A 16381-nucleotide genomic window follows, 5' to 3' on the forward strand; every position below is an offset into this window, starting at 1 on the left:
GCAGAGACACCAAAAAAAAAATATTCAGGTGGCCACTTGTCTACTGCTGTTGGTGGCTGTCCATTAGTCCAGGAGCCAGGGAACTCCCAATTCCTTCGACCAGGGGAGTCTTGAGCAAGGCTGTTACAAGACAGCACACAGAAAGAGGCTTGAAACTGGCTATTAGGAAAATAATACTTCTAATTTTAGGGCAGAAAAATTCAAGACCAATATTCCCCTATGGGGAGGGTCTATATAACCCTCAATCATAGAGAGAACGTCAATGTCAAAAACCCAGAGCATCTGGGGGAGCAGCTTATAATATCAATGCTAAAAACCCAGAGTACCCAAGTTCTAGCCAATAAACATTGCCTCACCAAATGCTGAAAATCCTGGAAAACCTAGGAAGTGGCCAACAGTGAACCCAATACCAAGTTCAGGTCACAGAACAACATGACTCTGACAATGGGCTACCTATCACAACCAAGTGTCCTGCCACAAATAATTGCCCAAACACAGTTAACAGAAATTTGAAAGCAAACAAAAGACTGCAAACAAAACACAGACACCAGTACTGAAAAAAAAAAAAAAGATTGATGGAGCAATAAATTGGAGTTAGAGGAGAAAGGACAAAGGGAAGAGGTGGCAAAGACATGATTCAGGACACCATTCCTAGATTATCTCATATTACTGGGGGGGACAGAGTGGACACTCACCCACCCACTGGTGCCAAAATGGTGCCAACCCATCCTCCACATGGGACCTGGGTGTAGATTTCTACAGGTTCCCTCATCTTGGACGGGCTCAGATGCCATGTGGGGCAGGAGGATGTCAACAAAGGGACCAGTAACCCACTAGCCTGCCAGTTGGAGCAGTCGGTCCTACACAAGGCAGCAACACAATGGCCACTTGCCCATCTGTTCAGCTCCAATGCTTGCCAGGGAAAGATGATGGCTCTTAAAAGTGACTTTGGTTAGTGTGACAGCTCTGTAGTGTTAGCAGCTCTTTACTGTTACAGCCACAGTGTTAATAGCTCCTATCTGCCACTGCTCTCTGGAACTCATGACTCAGGTACAGTTCCACACTGTTACTCTCTAGAGCTTTTCCCAGTCAACTTCCTACAAGCAACTCTCCATCCCAGAGTCTGGTTCCAGGGAACCCACTCTAAGACTCTCTGCCATCTGGTTGCATGGACTGGGTTGGAGCTTCTCTGCTTGGAGGTCTGGGCACCAGAAATCTCCAGAACGGTTTGTTTACGAGATAATCAGTAAGATTGTGGGCTGGAACTGAGATTTTAGCCCAAAGTCTTCAAATCTCCTCAAGTGCATTGAGACTCTGTCTTTGAGTTGAGTTGCTTCACGGCCAAGTTGAGGCCCAGCAACTGGAGTCCTTCTCCCAGCAATGCCCTGGCACTCTGCAGACAGAAAACACCTAGACATAGTGCCTTTGATCCTTGGATCTTGCTTTGGACTTTGATACTTGTAAGATGGGCCATTGATGATGACCCACTGGCTTGGAGGGCAGCAACCCGAGGAAGATCAAACAGAGAAGAATATAGTGGACCTTGCATAACGGCTGCAACTGAAAGTCTCATGGGGCCTAATTACCAGCAATCAGGCTGGTGGAGGCTTTGGTCATGAAAAGTAAAATGTGATGTTAGCTGTCTGTTTTTCAGAAATGCCCTTTATTGTGTGGAGGACATTTTCTTCTATTTTTAGTTTGCTGAGTGTTTTACAATGAAAAGATGTTAGATTTTGTCAGAAGCCTTTTCTGCATCAATTGAAATGATAATGTGTATTATCTCCTTCTTGATCAAAGTTTGTATGTTGGACCATTTATGCATTCCAGGAATAAATCCCACTTTGCCATGCTGTATTGTCCTTTTAATGTTTTCTTGGATATCGTTTCCTAGTATTTTAAAAATATTTTTACATCTATATTTATAAGGGATATTGCTCGCTACATTCCTCTAAGCACTTTGACTGGTTCTGGTATCAGGGTAATGCTGGACTCTTAGAACGAGTATCAGTTTCTTTCTCTTTTACTTTTTGGAAGATTTTGAGGATTGGTGTTAATTTTTCAAATGTTTGGTTGGATTTATCAGTGAAGCCTGCCTTATATTTTCTGGGAAGTTTTTGACAACTAATTTAGCCTTTTTATTTGAAATGAAAAAAGCCAATCACAAATAGTATATATACTGTATGATTCCATTGACATTAAATATCCATAGTAAATCCATAGATACAGGATGTATTTATTGCTAAATACAATTTTCAGTTTTTATATAACTACGGAAATGGGGAAATTATTCATAAAGACAAATTTAATAATTTTCTCACTATATAGATTCTCCAGTTTTTAAACAGTACTATATAACTAATCAGCATCTTTCAACAATATTAATCATGTAAAACATACACACACACATCCACGCTAAACTGAAGTGCCCATTGTGTAGGACTTATTTGGTTTTTCATATAAAATGTGGAACATATGCTACTTATTACTGCACATTTATGTATGTTTTAGAATATACACTGGATATCCATGCAAAAACAAATAGGTATTTATTTATATTCAATTTAACCTTAAAATCAGAGAGAATGTGCTGGAGTGAGTGTCACTGATTGTGACTTATAGGCTTTCTTGGTTTTTCCATCTAAGTTTTGATTTTACACTTTAGATACTTATGTTGTTATTCTGTTGCATTCCAATATTTACCAAAATTTTAACCAAAACCACACTGTTTAAAACACCACACTAAGTGATGGTATCGCTGACCGAGCATATATTTTGTTGAGTGCCATCACCATTGCTCTTTATGAATTCCCTACTTTGTGCTTCTTCTAGATACTGACTGGGTTAGCCCTGCAGTGAGAGGCCTAATCCAAAATTGTCAGCATAAAATGTATTTGCATTGGCTGGAATAGCAGTGTTGCATCACTGATATAGTTAGGCGGTGGCAGCCCCTTGGACCTCGATAACTAAGAGACATAAACATGAGAGAACACAAACATGGGCAATCTAATCATGATGGACAAACATTACTTTTAAGAGAGAAACACACTTCTGTGTTTAAGAGCAGATCTAAATTGCACATCACTGCGGCATTATTTAACTTGATATCTGTAGAAATGAACATTGTGATACATTATTCTGTGATGTGCCTAGTGTATATTTTAGGTTACAAAAATATTTTATACAAGTTGTTGCATTAAAACCTCACTGTGATCTTCTGATATAAAATCAGAATTTTATATTGTTGGCAATGTCGAGATTAAATAAAATGACTTCTAAATGTATACTAAGCATAGCAAGTGATGCTGAGTAAACATTGAGTAAATATTAATGATGATAAATATTCTCATTGTCTTCATTAATAAAATTGAACAATTCTATCATCCATTTACAAAGAATATTGGTGACAGTGGAAAGATTTACGAATTGTCTTCGTTTTAAATGATAAATATACTATGACGTTGCCACAATTAGGAACCTGTACAAGTATATGAAAAAGTTATTTGCTCCATACTTCTTTCTTAGCCACTTTCAACCCTTTAGTCCCTTATAATAAAATACAAATTATTTTACTGGACAAACAAATCTGTATCATGACCCATAAAAGAAGTTCAATAATTTTGTGTGTCCACGTGTGTCATAATTTTCCTCTTAACAATTTTGCTTTTCACTTTTAAATTGTTGTAGATTCACAGGAGTTAGCAACGATAGCACAGAAAGGTAGCATGTAGACCCACTCAGTTTCCTTCAATGGTTACATCTTATACAGTTATAGTAAAACATTGAAATCAGGATTTGATACTGGCATGATGTGTGTGTATCCCTCTATGTTATTTTATCCAATGTGTTGATTTATGCACTCACCACTAAGATCAAGACAGAGAATGAACCCATAACCAAAAAGATCTCCCTCATGCGTTTTAGTCGCAATCATCCCATCTCCCATACCATATCTAACCCCTGGAAACCCCTAATCTGTTTTATCCTGTTTTAACCAGCATTATGGTTTTATCTTTTGGAGAATAGTATATAAATGGAATCATTCAGTATGTGACCTTGGAGACTGGCTTTTTTTCTCTTAGTATAATGCGCTTAGGAGTGGTCTAAGTTGTGTAATTGAATTCCATGGTTTGGATGCACCATAGTCTATTTAGCTTTTTAACTATTGAGGAAAATTTTGGATGTGCCCAGGTTTGGTTGTTACAATTGGAACTGCTATGAACAAACATGTGCAGGATTTTGTGTAAATGTATATTTCCATTCCGCCTTGATATGCACCCAGGAGTGCAATTACTAGGTGTGGTAAGTATATATTTAATATTTAAGAAATTATCAAACTACTGTCTAGGGTGGCTGGACCATTTTATATTCCCACCAGCAATATATAAGAGATCTAATTTAGCTGCATGCTTGCCAGCATTTAGTGTTGTCACTATATGTGTGTGTGTGTATGTGTGTGTGTGTGTGTGTGTGTGTGTGTATATATATAAAATTAAATTTAGTTCTTCTAATAGATGTGTAGTAATGTATCTAAGTGTGGTCTTAATGTCCATTTCCCTAATGGCTAGTTATGTAGAACATCTTTTCATGAGCTTTTATACCACCAATATGCCCTCTTCAGTGAAATGTCTCATGTCTTTTCCTATTTTCTAGCTGGACTGTGATTCTCTTTACTGTTGACTTTTAAGAGTTCTTTGTATATTATAGAATGTGTCCTTTTTCACCTGTGTGGTTGTCAAATATCTCCTCTAAGTCTGAACTTTGTCATTTTATCCTCTTAACAAGGTTTTTCACACAATGACAGTTTTAAATTTTGACCAAGTCAAATTTGTCATTTTTTTTCTACTATGGATCATATTTTACTTTGACCAACTCCAGGTCCTGATGTTTTTCTCCTATTTTATTTTTTAAAAAGTTTTATAGTTTTATGTTTTGCATTTAAATCTGTGATCCATTTCGAGTCATTTTTGATGTCTTAATACACTTTTTATTTTGGAATAATTTGATATTTACAGAAAAGTTGCAAATATAGTTCAGTTTTGCCTAGTTTCTATTAATGTGAACAGTTTTCAGTGCCACAGTACATTTGTCAGTACTGAGAAATTAACATTGGTACTCACTTATAAATGACTATTAACTAAACGACTAAACTCCAATTTTATTTGTATATCGCCAGGATTTTTTTTTTTTTTGACAGAGTCTCACTCCATCGTTCATGCTGGAGTGCAGTGGCAGGATCTTGGCTCACTGCAACATCTGCCTCTGGGGCTCAAGCAATTCTCGTTCCTCAGCCTCCCATGTAGCTGGGACTACAGGCACATGCCACCATGCCCAGAGAATTTTTGTATTTTTAGTAAAGACAGGGTTTCACCTTGTTGGCCAGGCTGGTCTTGAACTTCTGACCTCAGGTGATCTGCCTGCCTTGTCCTCACAAAGTGCTGGAATTACAGGTGTGAGCCACCCCACTGAGACCAGCTTTTTATTAGTGCTTTGTTTTCCCCCCAGGGCCCAGTCCAGGATACAACTTTGTATTTTGTGACAGTTTTTACCATAAATATAAAATAAGTTCTATGAAATGCATTGTCTGTACCAGTTGAGATAATTATGATTCATAATATTTATTTGTAAGTCATTTATTTTCTAATATTATTCCATATTTACATAACTTGGATAAACAAAATGTTTTCACTAGTATCACTTTGAATACTATCAGATGTACTTTGCTATTATTTTGGTTGTAGTTTGAATTTGTATTCACAGATGATTTAACCATGTGATTTTCCTTTCCTTTCATGCCTTTGTCTTGTTTTAGTAATCTTACATGTGAAAGCATATGGGAAAAATTTGCATTCTACAAGGATTTCTATAAAATTTGAGTAACCTAAACCTCCTTATAAAACTATCAGGCCTGATATTTTCTTTGGAAAATATCTTTAAAAATATGTTGTTTTCTTTAACAAGTATATAAGAATCAAAACTTCTAAATTCTTCTTCAGTAAGTTCTGTTATCTTTTTTTTTTTTTTTTTTTTTGAGACTTGAGACAGAGTCTCACTCTGTTGCCCAGTTGGAGTGTACTGGTGCGACGTTGGCTCACTGCAACCTCTGCCCTCGGGGTTCAAGTGATTCTCCTGCCTCAGCCTCCCTGGTAGCTGGGATTACAGGCATGCACCACCACGCCTGACTAATTTTTGTATTTTTAGTAGAGATGGGGTTTCACTATCTTGGCTGGGCTGGTTTTGAACTCCTGACCTCGTGATCCCCCGACTTGGCCTCCCAAAGTGCTGGGATTACAGGCGTGAGCCACAGCACCCGGTCAGCAAGTTATGTTTTCAAAGTCGTTAGCATGTCATTTTCACTAGTACTGTATTTCTAATTTCTACCTTAATTGTATTTATGTCTCCTTAATAGTCATAACATTGTTTTTTTGTGGCTTCTACTTATCTCATTAAATCTTGCCATTTGCCTGTATTGTTAGTTTTTTGAAATATTCAACAATTTAAGTTTTTATATTCTCTGTTTCTATTTTTATTTTGCATTATATAAATGTATGCTACTATTTTATGTCTTCTACTTTTGGGGCTTTTTGTTTATTCCTTCAAAATGAATACATATAAAAATTATTGGCCTATTTTTCTTCCAATATAAATATGAAACACTATAGAGTTTTCTGAAAGCACCATGGGAAGTATTGGTATTTAGTATTTTCATTATATTTCATGTCTAATTATTTTTAAAATTTCCATTATGATTCACTGTTTAACTCCTAAGATATTTATACAACTCATTGTATTTTCATTAGATATTAGGCTCAACATGATGCTTACCTTTAAAATTTATTTATCTTCTTTATAGCCTAGGCCATAATCAATATTTTGTTTACTATTTAGTTTTAAAACTGCATGCTTTCTAATTATTGAATGCAGAAATCTATATATGGCCCAGAAGTCAAATAATAAATTAATAGTATTTATTATTCAGATTTCCTTTACCTTTGCTGATTTTTAACATGTAGTGACACTTAATATTCAAGATAGATATATAGCTATATATCATTAGGGTATTTTCCATTCCTTCTTTCAGTTCTTTCACTGTGTGATCAAATATTTTGATGACATACTATTTTTTGCATGCATATTTAAAATTGCTATTTTTCTTTTGGTGAATTGTATTTGTTAATGTTACACAATGACCCTTTCTATCCCTATCCTTGTGAACTAAACACTATTTCATCTCCTGTTAACTTGGTTACACCAGCTTTCTTTTGGCTGCTTTTTGCTTCATATGTCTTTTTTCATGCTTTTACTTTCAACTGCCATGTGTTCTTATATTTAATATATGTTTCTTGTAAATAACATGAATCTCAATTCTGGGATTTATTTTATTACTTCAATGTCACAACTTCAAATCACTCAGTCAAAATCCTTTCTTCAATTTCCTTCATGTTGATAGTTGATAGACTTTTATTTTAATGTAATTACAGCTACTCTCTCTCATCTCTCTCTCTCGCTCACTCTCTCTCTCTCTCTCTCTCTCTCTCTCTCATATACACACACACATTTCATTTCACCACAACAAACTTTATCATGGTAATTTATTACCTTTTCTACTCCACGCTCTAAGCAACTTCTGGAATACATATTCTCTTATTCAAGCACTTCATTTATAACTGTTTTGACTGTAAGTATCTGTGGAACAAAACTTCTAGGGTATGTATGCCCAAGAATAATTTCATCTTGCCGGGTTCTTTTTTTTTTTTTTTTTTGAATGACAGATTAGATAAATATATATGAAAAATTCCCATTTATCCTTTATTTTCTTGAATCATATTTTGCTATTGAAAAGTCTGGTTATCAGGATGACTCCTGTGTTTGCTCTGTCTCTCTATAAGCTTCCAGAATTTGCTTCTTTACTTTAATACTACAAAAATTCACTCTGATGTGTCTTGGTGTGCGTGTATATCTTTGGCAATTTGGTTCTCCTTTTCCAGTATACTTCGAATCTCTTTTATTTTGTTACCTTTATGTTTCATTTAGTCTGAGAAATTTATCTCCGTCAGGTTTTGAAATACTTGATTCTCTTCATTTTCACTTCTCTTTCTGGGGCTCTTGTTGTCCAGATAGTAATACATTGATTCATATAGCTTAGCTGTTTTTATGTTTTTTCATTTCTTCTTGAAAGAAGAAACATTTCCTCAAACTAATAAACTGGTATTTCATTTTAAATGTGTTGTTTTTCTTTAAATAAAATTGTGTACATTTAAGTTTACAGCATGACATTTTGATATACATAGTGAAATATTTCTTATTCGTGTGATTGTTCTATGCTTCTTAGACTCACATCTCCAGCCTTTGTACACTATTCCGAATACTACACATAGGAATTTGCTCATTTCAACTCAGGTTCTTGTCTTCAGTTTCAAGAATTGTATGTTGTTAGCTGCCTCTGGAATATGTTACATAACCTCTTCACTTACTCCAGATCATACTACTGTCCAATGTCTCTTGCATTTGGCAACCCTTACCCCTTTTCATTACTGGAGGTTTCAGCAGCTCCTAGTTTCCTATAAGAAGTGTGCATTTCTGCTATGCAGCCATAAAAAAGGCTGAGTTCATGTCTTTTGCAGGGACATGGACGAAGCTGGAAACCGTCATTCTCAGCAAACTAACCCAAGAACAGAAAACCAAACACTGCATGTTCTCACTCATAAGTGTGAGTTGAACAATGAGAACACATGGACAAAGGGAGGGGAACATCACACACCAGGGCCTGTTGCGGGGTGGGGGGCTAGGGGTGGGATAGCATTAGGACAAATACCTAATGAAGATGACGGGTTGACGGGTGCAGCAAACCACCATGGCATGTGTATACCTATTTAACAAACCTGCACGTTCTGCCTGTGTATCCCAGAGCTTAAAGTATAATAATAAAAAAAAAAGATGTGTGCATTTCTGTTGCCATGTGCTCCTTGTGTATTCCAAGAGGAGAAGGAAGATAAATGACCTTAAGCTAATGCATTCATACCAGTAATCCTCTATTATGATATTTCATTTCAAGTCTCAAAGTGATGAAAGCAAATTTATAATCTTCTTAACTCTGAGCAAGGCAAGAGGGGAAAATAAGGATTGCCTATTTCTTCTCTAATTCTCTAAGACAAATTGTTTTTCTTCACATATGTCTGTATGCAAGACTATTCTCTCTGTTTGCTCACTAGTGGGTCTCTTACTTGTCCTTCTATCTCAACGTAGTCTCTGAGACATTTTCCTAGATCTTAAAATGTTTGCTCAAGGCTCTGGGACTCTACTTTCATCAGGTGGCAATACTAGCCATGCTTACGTACTTCGCTTCATTATGGCAAGTTCCCTAAGGCCCCAGGTGTGTCTAGAAGTGCCACCTGGGAGTCAGAGACTAGAGCCAAAAACCCTAGAAGTGTACCTTGTATTCTATCGTATTGCAGCTGAGCTGGCACTCAAATCACAAGACATGGTCCTTTCACTCTTCCTTCCCCTTTCCTAAGGCAGAGGACCTTCACTGAGAAGCCAGTGCCAACCCAGGCCGGGAGAAGTACTGGCACACTACCACCGATCTTCCCTTAAGGCCAAGGTCTATTAAATCAGTTTATGTTGAATGCGACCTGACCTGGAACTCGCCGACCAGGACAGTGGGCTCCCCTCTGGCCAGGGTAGGTCCAGAAATGCTGCCCACAAGTCACATCCTAGAATCAGGTATCCCAAGAGCCCGCTTGGTACTCTACCCCCTGTAATTGTGCTGGTACCTAAAGTGCAAGACAAAGTCCCCTTTATGTTTTCCTCTGCTTTTCTCAAGCAGAAGTGGTCTTACCCTAAAGCCACTACATCTGGGAATGTGCTGAGTCACAACTGGATGCAGTAAGTCTCATGGTCTCACCCAAGGCCCTCAAAATAGTACCTGGGTATCACTGGTGACTATTCAGGGCCCAAGGGCTAAATGCTATCGGGACTCAGACCTTCCCTTCCAGGCAGTGGGTTCCCTTCTGGCCCAGTGTGTATCTAGACATATCGTCTGGGAGCTAGAGCCTGGAATGGGGGCCTTACAACTCTGACCAGTACCCTATCCTGCTATGGCTGAGCTGGTATCCAAAATGAAAACAAAGTCCTCCATACTCTTTTATCTTCTCTCCTCATGTGGAAGGAAGGGGTCTCTTTTGGAGCCACAATCTCTGAAGCAGGAAATGAGGAAATATTGTAATGTTCTGCTATAAACCATTTTTGTGATACTGCATGCCCTTAATTTATATTCTGACTACCAGTTTACACTAATATAAATATAGATTCAATATTTTCATATACTACACATATTGCAAGATTATGTGTGTATATATATATATATATGTGCATTTACCTTTGTGACAATTCTATAGTATAATAACAGTAGTTTCTATTACATATTGGGGGGAACATACAAATTAGACAACCTACATAACTTCATAAAACAGTACCTGAAACTTTTAAGTGATGTAAAGTTCTTGTTAACATATTTAACCTAAAGCTAATAATGTGGAAACAGACAAATTCAAGATATAGAACATTCTAAGGGACAACTGATCTGAGTTTTAAAAAATTATCACAATCATAGAAAAAATAATGTCAGGCATACAAGTCCTTGGCATTATTTTCAGATTGAAAGAATAAGAGTCATCATAACTAAATGCAAAATATGAACCTTGGTTGGACACTGGACTAAAAATTTAAACAGCTATAAAAATGACTGGGGCAGTAATCAAGACAATTTGAATATAAAATATATATTAGATGACGGTAAGTTAATGATAACTTAACCATTCTTATTGTTATGAAATTCAGACTGAAGTAGTTAGGGGTGAGGTGTTAACGTGTCTGTAATTTACTTTCAAGTGGTTCAGAAAAAAGAAAAGCAAAATGTGGCAAAATGTAAACAATTTGTGGTAGGTCTAGGTGAAGTCAGGTATGCATTGGAATATTTTGGAATTTTTCAAACTAAAAAGTTAGGGAATATGCACCAATAGGATTTTTAGTCTCCCAATTTTCTTGCCTTAAAAATGTAACACATTTGGGGAAACCAATGAATTTTTTGTGTACTAGGGCTCCTCATAGAGTTGAATATACAAGTATTCACGGATTCAGTTATTGTGCATTTCATTCTATACTCTTGTGTTTTTTTTTTTTTTTTTTTTCCTACCTCACTGGACATTTCTTCTAAGTTTCTTTAGCTAGGCCCTCTTCTTTCTAACTTCTAAGTTATGAATATTCTAAGGCTTTGGTCTCTTCTTTATTCTCTCTTTCTTGATTACTTCATCCAAATGTATGACTTTAAAATACTATCTGTAAGTTGACAACTTTCAAATGTGTGTATCTTGCTCAGATCACTTTCTCCAATTCTAAACTAATATATCCAACTACCTACTCTACATCTCCACTTGGAAGTCAAATAGGCATTTTTTTCTTAAGGCAACACTTTTGCTATTTATTTACAGTTTCACGACAGAAAACAGAAAATTTTTTTTTTCATTTTTTAATTTTTTCTAATAGGCTTCTTAAATTCAGCATGTTGACAGTTGGACTTCTGATATTTTCCCTTTGAGCTTGCTCTACCCAAAGCCTACTTTATCTCAATGGTTAGTAGCTCCATTCTTCTAGTTGCTCAGGCCAAAATCTCAGAAATAGCCCTATATATACTCTTGCCTCTGTATAGTTTCTCATCAACACAGTAGCCAGGATAATCCCTTTAAAACAATAGTTTACTAATTTTCTTTCTGAATACTTTTCAGTTGAGTTTCTTTTCACTCAAAGTGAATTCAAAATCCCACAAAATCCTAAAAGGCCAATTTGATCTGTTCTCATGTTACATACTTCAGTTCTTATTTCTCTCACTCTACTTTAGCCACATTGACCTTCTCGATTTTCCTAGAAAGCTCTCGTTATAGGGCCTGTACCCTATGATTATAGACAAAAATGAACCTAAGACTAGATGGTAAGAACAGGAAGTTGAGAATAGTATTTGAGGTGATGTCCTTCACTAAATTCTAAGTTTTTTGAGTATACTGACTACCTTGTTGAACATTGTGTCCACAGTACCTCGCGCAGTGCTTTGTATCTTGACCATGCAGTTTGGTGTCAAAAACTATTTGATTTTTTCTGGGTCTGCCAGCTATTGACCATGTGACCATGGTTATGTTACTCTACCTCTCTAAGTCTCAGCCTCTATGTCTATAAAATGGAAAGAAAATATTAGGCATGGTGGCTCACACCTGTAATCACAGCACATTGGGAGGCCGAGGCAGGCAGATCATAAGGTCAGGAGTTCGAGACCATCCTGGCCAACATGATGAAATCCCGCCTCTACTAAAGATATAAAAAATTAGCCAGGCGTGGTGGCATGTGCCTGTAATCCCAGCTACTCAGGAAGCTGAGGCAGGAGAATCACTTGAACCTGGGAAGCAGAGGTTACAGTGAGCTGAGATCGTGCCACTCATTGCACTCCAGCCTGGACAGGGCGAGACTTTGTCACAAAAAAAAAATATATATATATATATATGTGTGTGTGTGTGTGTGTGTGTGTGTGTGTATATATGTATGTATATATATGTAACAGACTCATTTATATTCTTAGATTCTCATGTTTAATACTTAAGAGCATACTTATTGAGCACTTACTGTGCTATACATGTTTTAACTGGTTTCATCTTAATAAAGACCATATGAGATAGATTGCTATTATTATCCCCATTTGAGAGATGAACAACCTGACGCACAGAGATTAGTTCAATTTCCTGCAATTACATGGCGAGTACGTGATACAGTGAAGATGCCAACTAACACAAATAGTTTGGTTCCAGGCTGTGTTCTTAACCACTGTACTAGACGTTTTCAGATCTCTCAGCTCCTAGATAATTAATGACTAAGACCAAATGTCAGTTTTTTGGGGGAGAAGGCAAAATTTAGAGGAATAATTAAACAGATTTAGCAATTTATCTCCACAGTTATTCTAAAAGGTAGTCTCTGCAAATGGAATTGGTGGAAATCTGAAAAGAGAGCAACTCTTTAATAGGGGTTATTGATTTGAGCAAATTTAACAACACATAATTGTAAGGTATTTGTAGAGATTAATAAACAGAGCAATCTACATGTATTCATTGTACAAATTGATGTCACGTCTTCTCTTTGCTGAGTTAATAGGTATTCACCCTTCAGGACTCAGCTTAAATAGCTTATCTTCAGAAAGCATTTTCTTTCTTTCTTTCTTTTACTTTTTTGAGACAGGGCCTCACTCTGTTGCCCAATCTGGAGTGCAATGACATGATCATCATAGTTCACTGAAGTTTCAGACTCCTAGACTCAAGTAATCATCCTGCCTCAGCCTCTCAAGTAGCTGGGACTACAGGCATGCACTGCCATGTCCAACTATTTTTTTTTTTTAATTTTCCTTTTGTAGAGATGGAGTCTTACTAAGTTGCCCAGACTGGTTTCAAACCCCTGGCCTCATGAGATCCTCCCACCTTGACCTTTCAAGGTACTAAGATTACAGATGTGAGTCACTGTGCCTGGCTTGGGAAGCATATTATGATTGCCTCAAAATAGGTTTAGTCCTCCTGCTTTATACTTTTATAGGCTTTTACATTTATTTATTTATGCTTATATTAGTATTATCAATAGTAATAGTAGCTGGCACTTATTGAATGATTACTGTATGTCACATACTGTGTTAAGCACTTAAAAATGATCTTCACCCCCCTCACCCTATGCTGCCACTGTCATCAGCGTGAATGTGCACACGGAGGGCACCACCCACATATCTGCCAGTGCCCTGCCCCCACGCCAATACTTCCATCAGCATGAACACATGCATAAACAGCAGCAGTCCTATCCCCACTATGCCAGGTCAGCAATGCTGCCTCTGTGAATACCTGTATGAAGGCCAGCACCCATGCACCCAACAGTGCCCCACTCCAGTTGATGAGTGTACACCCTACTGCACTGACACTACTGCTGGCACATGTTAACGAGCACTGATCCTGCTGTCACTGCCGGATGAAGTGTTTTGACTGGAACCACCCATTGGAGTTATGACCAGTGGTCAGGGAACACGTTGGCCCCTCCAGCACAGCAGGTTCCTAACATTGAGGAGTTAGAGAACAAAGCTGGGGACCTGATAGCAGCCCCGTAGAGTTATAGCATGAAGCCCAGGATACTGCACTGAGCCTTGTACCCCTTAAGTCTTACAAAAATGAAGCCAGTCAGTTAAGCCCACCTTATAATATAATCAAACCCCCAAAGACATCAAAGAGGATAAAAGAAAACAACTCCAATGTACAGCAACTTCAAAGATTAAAGGAGCATAAACCACAAAGATGACAAAGACCCAATGCAAGAACTCTGGCAAGTCCAAAAGCCAGCGTGTCTTCTTACCTCCAAACAACTGCACTAATTCCCCAGCAATGGTTCTTAAAGAGGTGGAAATGATGGAAATGGCAGAAATAGTATTCAGAATATGAATAAGAGCAAAGACCATCAAGATTCAGGAGACAGTCACAGCCCAATCCAAGGGTTCCAAGGAATGCAATAAAATGATACAGGAGATAAAAGACAAAATGGCCACATTAAGAAAGAAACAAACTGATCTGATAGAGCTGAAAAACTGACTTCAACAATTTCATAATACAATTGCAAGTATTAACAGCAGAATTGCATAAGCTTATGAAAGAATCTCAGAGCTAGAAAACTCAGTCACACACACACAAAAGGAAACAAAATAAAGAAGAATGAATAAAACTTCTAAGAAATATAGGATTATGTAAAGAGGCAAATTCCACACCTCATTGGCATCTCTGAAACAGAGGGAGAAAAAGCAAGGAACTTGGAAAACATATGTTAACATATCATCCATGAAAATTTCCCCAAACTTGCTAGAGAGGACAACATTCAAATTCAAGAAATGCAGAGAACCTCTGCAAAATACTACAAAAGAAGACCATCCCAAAGACAGTCATCAGACTCTTAAAAGTTAAAATGAAAAAAACAAGAAAAAAAAAGTTAAATGCAGCAAAAGAGTAGGAGCAGGTCACCTACAAAGGGAACCCCATCAGGCTAACAACAGACTTGTTCGCAGAAACCCTATAAGCAAGAACATATTGGGGGCCTATATTCAACATTCTTTATGAAAAAAATTTCAACCAACAATTTCATATCTAGCCAAACTATGCTTCATAAGCAAAAGAGAATTTAGATCCTTTTCAGACAAGCAAATGCGAAGGGAATTTGTTACCACTAGATCTGACTTACAAGAGGTCCTGAAAAGAGTGCTAAACATGAAAAGGAAAGACTGTTACCAGCCTCTACAAAAACACACTTAAGTACACAGACTAGTGACCATAAAACAACCACACAAACAAGTCTGCACAATAACCAGCTAACAACATGATAACAGAATAAAATCCACAGATAGCAATACTAACCTTGACTGTAAATTGGCTAAATGCTCCAATTAAAAGGCACAGAGTGGCAAGTTGGATGAAGAACCAAAACACAATAGTATGATATCTTCACATACAGTGTCACATACAGTGACACCCATACGTTCAACGTAAAAGGATGGAGAAAAATCTACCAAGCAAATTGAAAACAGAAAAAAAGGCAGGGATTGTTATTTGCATTTCAAACAAAACAAACTTTAAACCAACAAATATCAAAAAAAAAAAAAAAAAAAAAAGACAAAGAGGGGCATTGCATAACGGTTAAGAGCTCAATTTAAAAATACTTAACTATCCTAAATATATGTGTACTCAACACAGGAGCACCCAGATTCATAAAGTGAGTTCTTAGAGACCTATGAAGAGACTTAGATATACACACAATAACAGAGGGATACTTCAACATTGCACTGACAGCATTAGACAGATCATCAAGGCAGAAAACTAACAAACATATTTGTGACCTGAACTCAACACTTTATCAAATGAACCTAATAGACATCTACAGAACTCTCCACCTAAAAACAACAGAATATACATTCTTCTCATCTGCACGTGGCACACAATCTGAAATCAACCACCTAATTAGGCATAAAATAATCCTTAGCGATTTCAAAAAAAAAAATCATACCAACCACACTCTCAGATTACAGGCAATAAAAATAGAAATAAAATAAAATAGAAATCACCCCAAATCACACAATTACATGAAAATTGAATAATCTGTTCCTTAATGACTTCTGGGTAAATAATGAAATTAAGGCAGAAACCAAGAATTTCTTTGAAACTAATGAGAACACAGATACAACATACCATAATCTCTGGGACACAGCTAAAGCAGTGTTAAGAGGAAAGTTTATATGCTAAACATCCACATGAAAAGTTTAGAAATATCTCAAGGT

Source organism: Theropithecus gelada, chromosome X, assembly GCF_003255815.1.
Source record: "Theropithecus gelada isolate Dixy chromosome X, Tgel_1.0, whole genome shotgun sequence".
Classification (NCBI taxonomy): domain Eukaryota; kingdom Metazoa; phylum Chordata; class Mammalia; order Primates; family Cercopithecidae; genus Theropithecus; species Theropithecus gelada.